This window comes from Crocuta crocuta, unplaced genomic scaffold (genome assembly GCF_008692635.1).
Source record: "Crocuta crocuta isolate KB4526 unplaced genomic scaffold, BGI_CrCroc_1.0 scaffold243, whole genome shotgun sequence".
NCBI classification, from domain to species: Eukaryota; Metazoa; Chordata; class Mammalia; order Carnivora; family Hyaenidae; genus Crocuta; species Crocuta crocuta.
Genome location: NW_027529596.1, coordinates 4,951,764 through 4,968,147, shown reverse-complemented (window position 1 = coordinate 4,968,147; position 16,384 = coordinate 4,951,764).

The window sequence follows — 16,384 nt, the reverse complement described above, 5'->3', positions numbered from 1 at the left end:
CTACCCCAGGGCTCCCACTGGGGGATGTTTCTTGTGGGGGTTATTTCAGGGTGCAGGCAGGGGGACATGGAGAAGACTCCACCTTCCTGGAGGAGTCTGTCCCTTCCTGTCTGTCCCTTTACTTCTTCCCATCCTCCAACACAAGGCTGTACAGCATGGAACTTTCTTCTCTTCTCTTGTTTTAATGTCTATCTATTTATTTTGAGACAGAGAGAGAGAGAGCATGTGCACACGTGCACATGAGCAGGAGAGAGTCAGAGAGAGAGAGAGAGAGAGAGAGAGAGAGAGAGAGAGAGAGAATCCCAAGCAGGCTCCACACTGTGAGCACAGAGCCTGATGTGGGGTTTGATCCCACGAACCGTGAAATCATGATCTGAGCTAAAATCAAGAGTCGGTAACAACACAGGTGCCCCAGACTCTCTTGGATGTCTCAGCTAGGAAGTGGGGGAGGGTACAAAAAGGGCACAGCAGAGGGCAGGGACAACTTAAATTCCAGACATTACACTTCTGGAAACTCCCTCAACTATCCTCTTCCCTTCTGGGAATGTCTCTCTGACTAGTTTTTCTCCTCTGTCTCTGATCTGCTGCCATGCTGCTAACCCGTCTTTCTCCTTGATTTTCTTCTTATACTTATTTCTTAAACTGTTATGGGATTTATCAGGGCCATTCCTAGTTGTCCTGAGTCTGTCAGAGTTTAAGGCAAATGTCCATAACTGAGCTCATATAGGTAAGCCTCCAGCCAGCTACTATCCACTGAGAAAAGGCCAAAGGTTGAATAAAACTGTCAGTTATAATCTAGGATTCCCATTGGGTAATACAAAGTATAGTAATGGTTAACGGAGAATTAGTCTGATCTAAAGGTACCTGCTTCTAATGAAAATGGAAGCCGCAAGTTCAGACCTCATTTATGAAGGAGGACTCTCACACATATTATAAACGGAAGGTCTAGTAAGCTAAAAGATCTATAATGGAGGGTGGGGGCGGAGAAATGCCATTTAAAATAATTGGTTTGACCACATTGTGGTCCCAACCAGAGGTGAATATATTCACAGACTTCTTCACGGTGATAAGCAATCACCATGGTGTCAAGTTCACCACTTAGAATGACTAATATTAGAACCTGCTTAGAGGAAGAAAATCTCCCTCAGATTCTTGACTTCATTTGTACTTCCAAGCAAATTTCCAATATGTGGGAATGTTACCAGGATTTGACAATAATAAGGTTCAGTTCTACAATGTTTGGCGCAGCTGACGATGATTTCCAAAGCTAAGACAAATAAATGACGTTTTGTATCAAATGGAATTAGGTTTCCAGGACCTTGATCGCCAGATTCAAACAATTGGGAACCATATACCCTACTCTACCGACATTATGGCATCTGAAGACATAACTCAGATTTCCCTCTAGGAGAGATATCATTAATGAGCAAGAAGGTATAAAGATATTAAAGGCTCCAGGGTGGAGATATATATAAAGTCTCCCCAAGATTTATAGCACTCACTACATTCTGTACGACTAGGGATCACTTGTATATAAATCCAGTGAAGAAATTTCCATCTTTGTTGACAAATATGTCCCTGGAGAAATGGCCCCCAGGAAAGCAATACTCTACTTCTCCGTGACTCTAGGTAGTGCCTATCAATTGTGCTGCCAGTCCTGGCATTTGGGGCCCCAGAAATAATTAATTCCACCGAGAGAGTACATAGAATAAATAAAGGCTAAAATTAATCAAAATGTGACTGGAGTTTCAATCAGGCAGCACAGGACTTGACAAGAGGGATGTAAATATTACTGTAAGTCGCATCAAACTTGTCAGCAAATGAAATCGAAATCCAGAGAAGGGAGAAGCTTGGAGAGGTGGGGCTTGGGCTGAGGCTGACATTGCTCAGATGGGTCAGTCTATTCTCACCTCTGCCAAGAGTTTTCAGTGAGGAAAAAGAAGAAATCAACCTTTAAATGTATGGGGATAGTTGTTTTTACTCTCAAATATGTATAATGTTATAATCTTTCAAGCTTACCTTTAGAGAGATTTTTCTTGGGGGGGGGGTGTCCCAGTCAATCACACGCCAGAGAGAAATCGTAGCCATTACAAAAAAGTCCACAATATCCGTTTTGAGGGTAGGATCTATAGTGTCTCCTCTGCCTTCACACTCCAGAGGCCCTTGGTGCACGACTGTGAAATAAATGAATGGGTTTAAGGACTTAATAAATCACCAAAAGCTCATCAAGCGTGGAACGTTTTGTTAGGTTCTGTAGATAAGCTATCACCTCATTAGGATTACATACCACGGAAGCTTGGGAAGTAAATCCCCTAGTTAATATAAGGATAAACAGCTAACAAATTTTCATGTACACAGATGCACCGCAGTCTTAACAACCAGATTGCCTCAAGGCTCATCAGAGACAGTATTTGTTTCTGTTTGTTTCCTGCCCATCCCCCAGTTCAGGTGTGGCTGGCTGAGTGCGCACCCGGCCCTGGGTTGGCCAAGCAGCTGCTACCATTTGACAGCACCTAAAAGACACCCTCCCTCACTCTGCTCCTGGCCACAGCCTATGCCCATGGGGAATAGGCATTCTGAGCTCAGAGCAGGAACCCATAGACCAAAGGTGAGGGCCTCTCTCACGGCTGCGCTTGGCTTCCCTGTTTCCTGACAGCTCTGTTGAGCCTTAGTTGGCTGGATGACAGTCTCAGGTGCCTTCCTGCCATCTCTCCATCTCCTTCACTTGGGATCAGATGGCAAATCCTCTCCACCTCCCAGACTTCTCTAGCTTCCCCTCCACAGGCATTTCCCCTATAACTTCCCTGTACATTTAATCCCATCTGAGCACCTAGGCTAACACACCATGATAAACGGAAGAGTTTCGTGGGGTACAGCTGCCTCTTTTCTGACCTCAGTAGAATGAAGACACTCGGGTACCCAGATTTCCACTCGCCCTACACTGCCTGTAAAGAGATAATCAGCTGCTCTTCGATGAAGGAAGATCTGCTTTTAGGTAAAGGCAGTAACAATATAATAATTAACATATTAACATACAGATATTAACATATCTGTATAATAGACGTACATAAGGCAGAAATTAACCAAAGTATGAAATCTGAGCACTAGCATCTAACATAGGAGGGAACCCATTTAACATTTTGAAACCTGACATGTCATTACAAGTGGACATTAATCAGTGTGTTTTGCTGTGCTAAGTTGTGCACCTACTGGAAACCATCTTTCTTAATCTTGCCACGCCCTCTGATGCACTATTACCATCATCTGATGAAGAAACAGAAATAGGTGAAGTGGCTTGCCAAAGGTCATGCATAGCCCATAATTTTCCATTCCACAATTCTGAAAGCCTTGCTTTCCTGGGTCATACCCTGCATCCATCTTGGTAAAGGCTTCTGAGTTACTGTCACATTCTCAGTCTTGGCTTGTTTATCCAATTCTAATTTCCTGCTTGGCCCTGGCCATTCATGGCTTAGGTTCTGCCACTTCAGTGATTAAATTTGGGAAGAACCAATCCAGGTGGATTCTGCTTCTAAGAGTCCAGCCCATTCTGAAGCGGTACCCACTGGCCACCTAACCGCTGGGTGTGTGTGTGTGTGTGTGTGTGTGTGTGTTGTGAGTGTGAGGAGGGACTTTTTAGTTTTTTTTTTTTTTTAAAGATTTATTTTGAGGGAGAATGTGAGCTGGAGAGGGGCAGAGAAAAAGGGAAGGAGAAAATCCCAAGCAGGCCCCACGCTGTCAGTGCAGAGCCCAACGTGGGGCTCCATCCCACGAACTGTGAGATCATGACCTGAGCAACCCTCACGCCCATAGGAGAGGCTTCTTAATACATTGCTGAGCTTATAGGATAAAAGAAAACCCTCCAAGTGCCACATCCCAAATAGAAACAAATCGAAGGGGGTGGGGTGGACCTTCATTTGAAATCTGAACAACTTGGGAATCAACTCCACCAAAAAATCGATTGGAGATGCTGCTGTCTGGAGGAAGAGCGTTCAGCAGAAGAAACCTCGGGGACAGAGACCCTGAGGGTGAGCATGCCTCTGTCTGTCTACCCTCTGCTCTCAGCACGGCAGCCAGAGAGATCCTATGTACATGTATCAGAGCATCTGGCCCGTGCATATCATTCACAATAAAATCTAAAGTCCTTTCTGTGGTCTATGAGACCCTATGTTATCTTGTTGCCTGCAACCCCCTGCCGCCTGTTGCTGGCTTGCAGCTGCCCAGGAAAACCCCTCATGTCCCAGGCTTGCTGCCCTAGTGGGTCCCAAAGGTGCTGCAGCTGGTGGCTGGTGGCTGATGGCAGTCTTTGAAACAGCTTCTCTCTTGCATAGGGTCTGAGTGGCCCACCTCATGGCTGCCAGCATGGGCCCTGCTGAATCAGTCCAACTCAGGTCAAGAGCACATAGTTTACAGTCTAACGCTTTTTAGGCATCAGGCATATTTTCCAGTTTGTTCTTGCCTACATTCAACTTCATTGGGATGAAAGAGTTTTTTAAATTATAAAAAATATCAATTTCAACTATTTTTGATAAGTTAGTTTGCATCTTTTGCTCCTATTCATGTTAAGTCACCTCAGGGCAACATCACGTTGACTAATAGGTGATTAAGAAGAGAAATTAAGGGGAAAAATAAAGCCATGTATGGTTGCCCCCATGTTTATGAATTCCAATTACTCTTCACTCCTTCCAAGAGATTTGAGTTTCCAGATACAGTGCCGTTTCCACACAGCCTAAGGAACATCAGCACTTCTTCGATCTTATTTCGTCTTCATTTTGCTTTGAACTGAACAGACTTGACTTTTGCAAGCAGTTTGGGGCTCCCAGAAAAATTGACCAGAGGGTACAGGGAGTTCCCATGAACCCCTGTCTCCCTCACCTCAGGTTCCCCTCTTAGTAACATCTTATGGTCGTTCAATACATTCGTTACAGTTGATGAGCCAATATTGATCCAGTATTGGTAACTGGGGTCCGTCATTTACATTAGGCTCACTCTGTGTGTTGTGCATTCTGTGGGTCTTGACGGTTGTGTGATGACCCGTGTGCAACATTATAGTATCATACAGAATAGTTTCACTGCCCTAAAAGTAGCCTGTGTCCTACCGATTCATCCCCTCTCTCCATTCCCTTGATCCTTTTACTGTCTCTATGGTTGTGTCTTTTCCAGAATATCATCTAGTTGGAATCCTACAGTGTGGTGATTAATTTCTATGTGTCAAGTTGACTGGGCCATGAGGTGCCCAGGTATTTGGTGAAATGTGATTCTGTGAATGTGTATGAGGGTGTTTCTGGATGAGATTAACACTTACCTTGGTAAAAGGAGTAAGGCAGATGGCCCTCCCTGATGTGGGTGGGTCTCATCCAATCTGCTGAGGGTCTGAATGGAATGAAAAGGTGGAGTGTGGGAGAGTTTGCTTTGTGGGTTTCTCTGTCTTCAAGCTGGGCATTAATCTCCTGTCTTTGAACTTGGGCTCTTCCTGAAACTTACATTTTCTTCTTCTGTTTTTTAAAAAAATGTTTATTAAAAATATATAGAGACAGATAGAGCATGAGTGGGGGAGGGGCAGAGAGAGAGGGAGATACATAACCCAAAGCAGGCTCCAGGCTCTAAGCTGTCAGCATAGAGCCCTATTCGAGGCTCAAACTCATGAACTGCAAGATCATGATCTGAGGTGAAGTTGGAAGCTTAACTGACTGAGCTACCTAGGCGCCCCTGAAATTTATGTTTTCATCTATCCTGGGTCTCCAGTTTGCTGACTACAGATCTCGGAATTTGTTAGCCTCTATAATTATGTGAGCCATAATTCCTTTTAATAAATCTCTTTATCTGTCTATGTATCTATCTATCATCTATCTATCTATCTATCTATCTATCTATCTATCTATCTATCAATCACCTATCTCCTATTGATTCCATTTCTCTGGAGAACCCTGATAATACATGTAGTACATAGCCTTTTCAGACTGGCTTCTTTCACTTAGCAAATGCACTTAAGATTCTTCTATGTCTGTTTGTAGCTTCATAACCTGTTTCTTTTTATCATTGAATAATATTCCAATATCTGGATTTACCACTGTTGTCCCATTCACCACTGTAGAACATCTTAGTTGCTTTTAAGATTTGACATAATGATGAATAAAATTGCTATAAATATCTGTGTGCAGGTTTTTCTGTGGATGTAAATTTTCCACTCTTTTGGGTAAATACCAAGGACTGAAACTGCTGGATACATGGTAAGAGTATGTTTAGTTTTACAAGAAATCGCCAAACTGTCTTCCAAAGTGGCTATGACATTTTGCTTTCCCACAGCAATGACCACCTTCAGTGTTGAAAGATATTTTGTTGGATATAGAATTCTGCGTTGACAGTTATTTTTCTTTGCATGGAAAGATGTCATTATCTGTCTTCTGTCTCCATTGCTTCTGATCAGAAGTCAGCAGTGATTCGTGTTCTCATTTCTCTGGGTAATTTCAAAATGTTTTCTTTATCTCTGGTTTTTAGTAGTTTGGCGATGGTGTGTCTAGATATGGATTGCAATTAAATGATTAGATAAGAATGTTTTGAAATCATGTCAGTTATTTTTAGACAAATGAATTTATATAAAACGTTTAGAAGCATGCTTTTGACATTATACCAGTTACTATTATTAAAGACATGTTTCCAAGTTACCTGTGAAAAAGTGCGAAAATTGTTATTTCATTTACACAGTTTAGACTGTAGCTAGATATTATTTATGCTACAATTATTTTTAAGAGAATTTTCATTTTATATATTATTTAATTTTACTATTATAAATAATTTTATTTATTAGTTTAAATAAGTATAATTATTTTATTTTGAGGGGGAGAGAGAGAGCACGCATGCACGCGCATAAGCAGGGGAGGGGTGGAGAGAGAAGAAGAGAGAATCCCAAGCAGGCTCCAGACTGTCAGCACAGAGCCCGACATGGGGCTTGAACCTATGAACTGTGAGATAATGACCTTAGCTGAAACCAAGAGTCAGAGACTTAACCAACCGACTCACCCACAGGCCCCAGTGCTGTCAGTATTTGAGCTGAGAGAGATTGAGTAACAGCTTCAGATATTTTTACTCACCTTTGGATTCAACCCCAACCAGACCCCACCCAGGATGGAAGCAACAGGAGAATGCCCTGTGCAATGTGACTCCACTGCTCTGCATGCCCCGCCTTCCGCTGTTGCTTTTCCCCCAAGATTCGGAAGGCAGATTGGGGCTGGGGAGCTGTCAAGCTAAGCAACTGTTTTGCTTTTATGTTTATTTTATTTTGTTTTTGCATTTGTGACACTCAGATTCCAATCGGCCCCACCAACCTGCTTTGTAGCTCAAGGCGTCACTGACTTGTTTCTCCCTCACGGTAGACCTGCTCTTCTGCGTGGCCCAGACCAGGTATGGAAACTGCCATGGCCCTCAGGCCTCCTTTGAACTGATGTTTGTCTTTGGAATTCAAGTCATCAGGACTTTCTTGCCTCAGTAGTTTTTGGCTTGGCCCTCAGGAAAATAGGATTCTTATTTTTCTCAAGTTTTTCTTGATGTCACAGAACAGAGGTCTTTTGTGTTCTTCTGCATTGGAACAGGAACCTCTTTCAAGTTTTCTTTCTTGAACACATTCCAGTTAGACTTTCTTTCATTCTGAACACTCAGCTGAAACATCTTTTGTCAAGGTCAACAGCAACCTTGATGTTTTCAAAATCCAGCAGTCAATTCTCAGTCCACATAATATTTTATTCGTTCAACCATAGGACGTTGTTGATCACATGCTGCTTGAAATACTTCCCTTGGCTCCTGGAACATGACTGTCTACTGATTCTCATCTTACTGTCCAAGACCAGTTCTTTTTGCGTGTTTGCCTGTTTTTCCCAATTGTCCCTGCTTCTAACTAGTGGAGTGCCCCAACATCACACATCTGTTGTATTCATGTCCACTCCCTCAGTGATATCATCATGCCTTATGATTGTAAATAGCATTTTTATATTGATGTCTCCTTGATTTGTATTTAGAGCCCAGAATTGTTCCTGTACTCCAGACGTGTACATCCAACATCCTACATAATATTACTCTCTGATTCATAATTTGCGTCTCAAATAGCATATTCAAAATAAACCCCCCAGTTTTTCCTCCAAAATCCACGTTTTCTGCATTCTCACCCGTGAAAATTTGCTCAGGTCAAAAATCCTTGAGTTCATTTGGACTCTTCTCTTTCTCTAATAAGTAATTTATAATCCATTGGCAAATCCTGTGTGTTTACCTTCAAATTATACCCAGAATTCAAACAATGGTTCAAGCCACTGTCCTCTCTTCCCCAGATTATTGAAATAGCTTCCTAACAAATTTCTCTACCATGAGACCCAACTGCAATCATCTCTCAGCTCCTGCTTCATGGTGTCCTCCATAGCAGTAAAAAATTCTGTTAAACCCTTTTCATAGCATCCGGCTTCTCTGCACAGAACTCTTCAATGGCTTCCTTTATGACTCAGAGCTGAGGCTTAAGACTTCCAATGGCCTAAACGACCTTCTTTGACCTTGTTCTCTGGTACTTCCCAGAGCCCTTTTGCTACATTCTCTTCTTTTCACTTTCTGTTCCAGCCATGCTGGCCTTCCTGTTATTCTTCACACACAGGCAGCCTGTTCTTGTTTCATGTCTTACTTGTGCTTATTCTCCTCTAAAACATTTTCTGCCAGAAAGTCTCATGTTTACCCTAACTTCTATGTCTATCCTGACTTTTCAATTGTGACTTAAAAAAAGACAATTTTTTTTAGAGCAGTTTTAGATACCGAGCAAAATGAAGAAGAGAAGACAGAGATGTCCCATATGCCTCTGCCCCAACACATGCATAGTCTCCCCCATTATCAACCTCCCCCAGAGTGCGGTACATTTCTTACAATGGGAAACCTATACTGACACACCATTATCACCTAAAGTCTGCAGTTTACATTAGGGCTCACTCTACTTTTTCGTAAATATTTTTATTTATTTTCGAGAGAGAGATAGAGACAGAACGTGACTGGGGGAGGGCCAGAGAGAGAGGGAGACATAGAATCCGAAGCAGGCTCCAGGCTCCCAGCTGTCAGCACAGAGCCCGATGTGGGGTTTGAACTCACAAACTGTGAGCTCATGACCTGAGCTGAAGTCAGACACTTAACCGACTGAGCGACCCTGCGTGCCCCCCCCCGACCTTTTTTTAATGAAAGGAAGGAAGGGACAAAAGGAAGAGAGGGAGGGAGGAAGGAAGCTAGAGTTCACTCAATGTTATACATTCTATGGGTTTAGACAGCTATATAATGATATGTATCCATCATTATAGTATCACACAGAATATTTTCACTGCCCTAAAAGTCCTCTGAGCTCTGCTTATTCATCCTCCCTCCTCAAAGCCTGGCAACCAATATTTTTTTCCTGGCTTCTTAGTTTTGCCTTATCCACAATATAATATAGTTGGAATCATACAGTATGTGGCCTTTTCAGATTGATTTCTTTCACTTAGTAATAGGCATTTAAGTTTCCTCCCTGTCTTTTCATGGGCCGAATAGCTCATTTCTTTTTAGCTCTCAATAATACTCCATTATCTGGAGGGACATCGTTTATTTACCCTCTCACCTACTGAAGGGCATCTTGCTTGCTTCCAACTTTTGGCAATTATGAATAGAGCTGCTGTAAACATCCGTTTGCAGCTGTTTGTGTGGATGTAAGTTTTCAACTCCTTTGGGTAAATACCAGAGAGAGCAGTCCCTGGTTCTTACAGTAAGAGTATATCTGGTTTTGTAAGAACCCTTCACATCTTGCCAGCCTTCAGTGCTGCAAGTATTCTAGATGTTGGTCATTCTAACAGGTGTCTTATGGGACCTCATTGTTGTTTTAATTTGCATTTCCCTAATCACATATGATGTGGAGCATCTTTTCATATGTTTATTTGCCATCTGTACCTCTTCTTTGGTGGAGTATCTGTTAAGGTCTTGGATCCATTTTATAATTGGGTTCTCTTTCTTATTGTTGAGTTTTAAGAGTTCTTTTGTAGGGGGTGCCTAGGTGGCTCAGTCAGCTAAATGTCGGACTCTTGGATTCAGCTCAGATCATGATCTCACAGTTCATGAGTTCAAGCCCCACATCAGGCTCTGCACTGATGGCATTGAGTCTGCTTGGGATTCTCTGTCCCTATCTGTCTCTTTCTGCTCCTCTCCCACTGGCACTGTCTCTCTCAATTAAACACATAAATTTAAATAAAAGAGTTCTTTATATATTTTGGATAACAGCCCATTATCTGAATGTGTCCTTGCGAATATTTTCTCCCAGTCTTAACATTGTCTTTCACAGTGTAAGACATTTTTAATTTTAATGAAAACCAGCTTACCAGTTTCTTTCATGGAGCAGGTTTTAGTGTTCTATCAAAAAAAGGCCATCCAAGTTTTCCCTTATATTATCTAGTAGAAGTTGTATGGATTTGTGTTTTATAGTTAGGTGTCTTAAGCATTTTGAGTTAATTTTTGTGAAGGATGTAAGATCTGTGTCTCTAATCATTTTTTTTTTTTGCAGGTGGATGGCCTATTGTTCCAGCACTATTTGTTGAAAAAACTAGTTTTGATCCATTGTATTGACTTTTGCTCCTCTGTCAAAGATCAGTTGATTACATCTAGAAAGGTCTATTTTGTGACTCTTTCCTGTTCCACTGATATATTTGTCTATTCTTTCAACTATACCTTCCAGTCTTGATTACTATACTTTATAGTAAAGCCTTGAAGTTAGATCATGTCAGCTCTGCAAATTTGCTCTTCTCCTTTAGTATCGTGTTGGTTATTCAGGGTATTTTGGCTTTTTCATATAAACTTTAGGGTCAGTTTGCTAATATCCACAGACTATCTTGCTGAGATTTTGATTGGAATTGTATTAAATCTATCAATCGAAGTGGAAAGAACTAATATCTTTATAATATTGAGTCTTCCTTTTGACAAACATGAGCTATTTCTTCCTTTCTTTAGTTCTTCTTTTATTTTTTATCACAGTTTTGTAGTTTACTTCATATATATCTTGTACTTTTTTTTTTAGAATTACACCTTACTGCTTTAATTGAGGGAGTTTGATACCCACTTTATGCATTAGAACATTTAACATATTAATCATAGAAGTTTTAAATCCCTGGTTTGATGGGGCGCCTGGGTGGTTAAGCATCCAACTTCGGCTCAGGTCATGATCTCACGGTTCGTGGGTTCGAGCCCCATGTCAGGCTCTGTGCTGACAGCTAGCTCTGAGCCTGGAGGCTGTTTCAGATTCTCTGTCACCCTCTCTCTCTGACCCTTCCCTGCTCATGCTGTCTCTCTCTCTTTCTCAGAAATAAATAAAACCTTAAAAAATTTTAATCCCTGGATTGATAATTCCAACATATCTGCCATTCTGGTTCAGATGCTTGCTCTGTCTCTTCCAATTGTGTTGTTTGTACATAGTATGTCTTGTAGTTTTTTCTTGATAGCTGAATATGATGTACTGGGTCAAAAGAGCTGCTGTAAATAGGCTTTAGTAATATGGTGATGAGCCGTTAAGAGAGGGGAAGTGATCTATAGTCCAATGGTTAGGTCTCAGTCTTTTAATCAGCCTTTGCCTCCAGAACGTGAACTTCACAAGTATTTATGCATTTCTTTTCTCCCCACTCTAGATGGGACATGACTAGTGTGGGCTGGAGTTAAATATTTCCCTTCTCAGTATCAGGCAGGCTCTAATAACATCCCAGCAGGTTAGAGTCCAGTTAATTAATTGGCCCTGAGGGCAGGATTTGTTAAAAAGAACAGCATGCTGTGGCTTATTTCGAAGCTAGAGGACATATTTTGTGATATTTGCTCTGGGAACTAACTCCTGGAGGAAAAACCTCACAATCCTTGTGGTGGCGGGAGGTGGGGGAGCTCCCTATAAATTTTTAACTGCAGACTTTCTTCCAGCAATTTGTCAATTACAGTTCAGATTTTTCCAGCCCGGCACTGCCTTCCCAGAGAAGCTCCACTCTTGCATCTCTGCTCCAGGAAGCCGTGCCTCAATATTCACGTGTCTCTGATCTTGGACATAGCCGTTGCCCTGTATGTTTCTTCTCTTAAGGATCCAAGAAGAGTTGTTGATTTTTCAATCTATTTGGCTTTTTACTTGTTGTTAGGACAGCGTGGTGATTTCTAAACTCCTTATACGTAGAACCGGAAACTCCTTCAAGTCTGTGATTAAATATCATTTTATTAGACCAGCCTTTTCTGACTAATGGATGCAAATAATAACATCTCCTGCACCCCCCACTCACTCTCGCCTTTCCCTTGCCTGCTTTATTATTCTCCTAGCCCTGATCTCTTTGGGACATATGATAATTTTACTTAACCATTTGTTTATGGTCTTTCGTTCCCTCCTGGGAAGTATGCTCAATCATGGCACGAATTTCCTCTGCTCTGTTCTCCACTGGATCACCAGTGTTGTCCTGACATATAGCAGGGACTCAATAAATATTTCCTGCATAGGCAATTGAGTGTGCGGGAGCCCCACTCAGGTCTTTTCACTATTGCCATTATATTTTGTGACTCTGTCTCTCATTTATTCACTGTAGCTGCTATAGAACAGGGGGAGGCAATGGCATCATTTGAGGGAGACATTTGCCCATATTGTCCTCATTGATTTTGCTTTCCTGCAAGTTGGTGATTAGGATCTGAGAACATGACTCCTATCAAACCTGGCCAGGTATATATGCCCTTTTTCCTCTCTGCCACCTTACCCCTGACACTGGTGACCCTCCAATCTAGTCTTTCATTTCTTTTTTTTTTTTAAGTTTATTTCTTTATTATTTGAGAGAGACAGAGGGGTATAAGCAAAGGAGGGGCAGAGAGAGAAGGAGACAGAGAATCCCAAGCAGGCTCTGCTCTTCCAGATGCCAGGCTTGAACTCATGAAACTGTGAGATCATGACCTGAGCCTAAATCAAGAGTCGGATTTTTAACTGACTGAGCCAGGAGCCCCTAATCTAGTCTTTTACATTAGAACTCTGCTTGCCTGTCCCCTTTCAGCCCTTCCTTCCTGTGTCTCAAGTCAGATAGGCCTCAGGATAGCACAAAACCTTCTCCGCAGATGCTATATCATCAGTAGAATAATAGCCTCACACTGTCTTGGTATCTGGGCAAGTTCTATTGTAAAAATGTCCCCCTGAGTAATTTGTAGCTGGGAACACGTATCGGAAATTAAAATAGAATGAAACTACTCCTTTGTTCTATAAAGTACTATGAAGATAAAAATAAGTCTTCTGAAATCTCATGAAATATGTTCCATAAAAATTTCCGAATATATAAACTCTGCTATTAGCTCCCTTTTTACTTTCTCCAGGACAAAGCAGCAAGACTACTAAGCTGACAATAAGAGATGTGGTCTTATTTCAGATTATGTTATCGATTCACTTTGCGACTTCGGTATGCTGCCTCTGCTCTCTCAGTTCCTCAGGTTAAAATCCTTGGATCCATTTTAACTCTCCTATTTTCCAGCAATTTACATACAATCCATCAGCAAAGTCTGTGTGTCCACCTTCAAATTTCACCCAGGATTGAAACACCAACTTCACTGGCATCACCCCAATTCAAGCCATTGTCCTCTCTACCCAGGGCTTTTGTCTTCTCTTTTCCAAACGTAGGTAACTCCTGAGATCACATCCATCTCTAGGGTTACATGAATCTATGGATTTGTGAATCTAAGTTTCCAGAGCTTTGATTCATTATCTCAGATAATAGAATGTATGTGATTTTTTTCCCCAGGGAAAAAATGGGCCTGTGGGCAACTTCTCTCCTAATAAGCAAGGGAGGAATTTCCACTTGGAATATGTTTTGGCAGTTCATACCCAGGAGCCAAGATGTGTGGATATTGGTAAGGCCTCCCGCTTACACATCTATACTTGCTGATGCTTTTACACTCCTGACAGCCAATATGTGGGGGTTGCCCACACCCTCAACCACTTCTCCAGCTCTCTGGACACCAATTAGGCATCCTACGTGTCCGTTCGACTGTGACTCTAACTACTCAGAGTTAGCATCAGCCTCCGCACGTGTAAGCACTCAGTCCCACAAGACTACTGTCACTTCAGATGCTAGCTACAAGTTATGGGGCCCCAGACTTCTCATGGTTCTGTCCAATTTGGCTACATAGTCAAGGGTTCCCACAATCCTGCCTTTTGAGCTTCAACTATTTGCTAGAATGGCTCCCAGAACTCAGGAAAGCAATATCCTGTGATTAGTGGTCTATTATGAAGACTACGCCTCAGAAACAGATGAGTGGAAGAGATGGATAAGGCAAGGTGTGGGAAGGAAAAGGGGACAGAGAGCTTCCATGCCCTCCCTTAGTGCTCCATCCTCTTGGCACGTGGATATATTAGCCAACCAGAAGTTCTCTGAACATAGGGCTTTGTATAGAAGTTCCATTACATAGACAAGATTGATTAAACCATTGGCCATTAGTGATGAACTCAATCTCCAGCCACCACCCCCCGCCATCCTCCCTCCCCACCTGAGGTTGGGAAGGGGGCTGAAGTCCCAACCCTCTAAACATACCTTGCTCTTTCTGGTGACCAACACAGTCCTGAGTTGTGGAGATGCCAGTCAGCTCATTAGCACACAAAAGACAGTTTTATTATTCCAGAGATTTAAATTAGGAGCTGTGTGCCAAGAACAAAGGAAAAACCCCAGGAACCAGAGACAAAAAAGCAAATATTTACTTTTTGTTACTTCACACCACCAAATCCACAGCTTCTCTTTTCCTGAGACAGAAACTTCCTGGCTAGGCTCCTCAATTCAATCTGTTCTTTTGGACTTCACTGTCTGTGACAAACTAGAGCCAAATTAAAATTTTTAAAAAATCGCGTTTGAAGTCATGTTTTGATAAAACGTATGATTTTATTAATACAATATGAAGCTAAGAATTGTTGTAAAGGAGAGTTTTTCATAATCACAGGCAGAAACACAAAATCATACCTTAATACATAGGTCAGATCTTGTGTTCTCAGATAGGGCTTTTAGAGGTCTCAGACTGATCTCTTGATTTCAAAGGTTAGCTAGCTTTATCACTTATGGCTATTTTGGTTGACTATCAATCAGAATAAATTAATTTATGCTACCCTAGCAAACAACCTCAAAAGCATAGTGGTTTATCACAACAGAATTTTATTTCTGGTTTACGGTACACATTCCTGGAATCAGCTGGTATCTCTGCTGTTCGTTCTCTCCTGCGGGACTCAGACTGACCAAGCGCCTACCATTCCAAACGCTGACAGTCTCCATGGTGGAAGGAAAGAGCTCCAGATGGCCTTGAGCTGTGTCCTGGAATAAATGCTCTGTCCTGAGAGCGACACCTGTGACCACAGCACACAACTTATTGTCTAGAACTAGTCACGAGGCTCCACTCAACTAAAAGTGCAAGAAGCTCAATCCGATCATATATCCCGAAAGTAGAGAGCTGAAATATTTTATGCACAGCATTGACAAGGACCACATGTTCCAAGAAGCATGGCATAAGGGAGAAAAATGGCTTTTTATTGAGACACAATCGATACAGAAGATTATATTAGCTTCAGGTGCAACATAAAAATCCAATATTTGTATACATTGCAAAATAGTTATTATAATGAGTCTAGTTAACATACACAGGCCCAGTATGTTTTCCTGTGATGAGACCTTTTAATATCTAGTCTCTTCATAACTTTTCAAATATGTAATACTGTATTATTAACTACAATCACCATGCTTTACATCCCCAAGACTTCATTCAGTTCACCCACCTGCCACCCCCCAACTCTGGCAGCCACCAGTATGTTCTCTGTAACTATGAGCTCAGGTTTGGGGTTTTTGGTTGTTTGTTTTGAGTTGTTGTTGTTTTTTAATTTTTAAGATTCTACAAATGAGCGAGATCCTACGGTATTTGTCTTTCTCTGTTTGACTCATTTCACTTCGCATAATGCCCTCTAGGTCCATCCATGTTGTTGCAAATGATAAGATTTCCTTACTTTATATGGGTGAAAAAATATACCGTGTGTGTGTGTGTGTGTGTGTGTGTGTGTGTATCACATTTTCTTTAACCAGAAATGCATCCATTGGAAGACACTTCAGTTGTTTCCATGTCTTGGTCCTTGTAAGTTATGCTGCAATAAATAGCATGAATATATCTCTTTGAATCAGTGTTTTATTTTCTTCAGATAAATACCCATAAATGGAATTGCTAGAATATACGGTAGTTCTATTTTTAAAGTTTTAAAGGAAGCTTCATATTGTTTTCCATAGTGACTGCACCAGTTTACATTCCCACCAACAGTGCACAAGGATTTTGCACATCCTCACCAACACTCATGATTCTTCTTTTTTTGACAATAGCCATTCTAGTAAGTGTG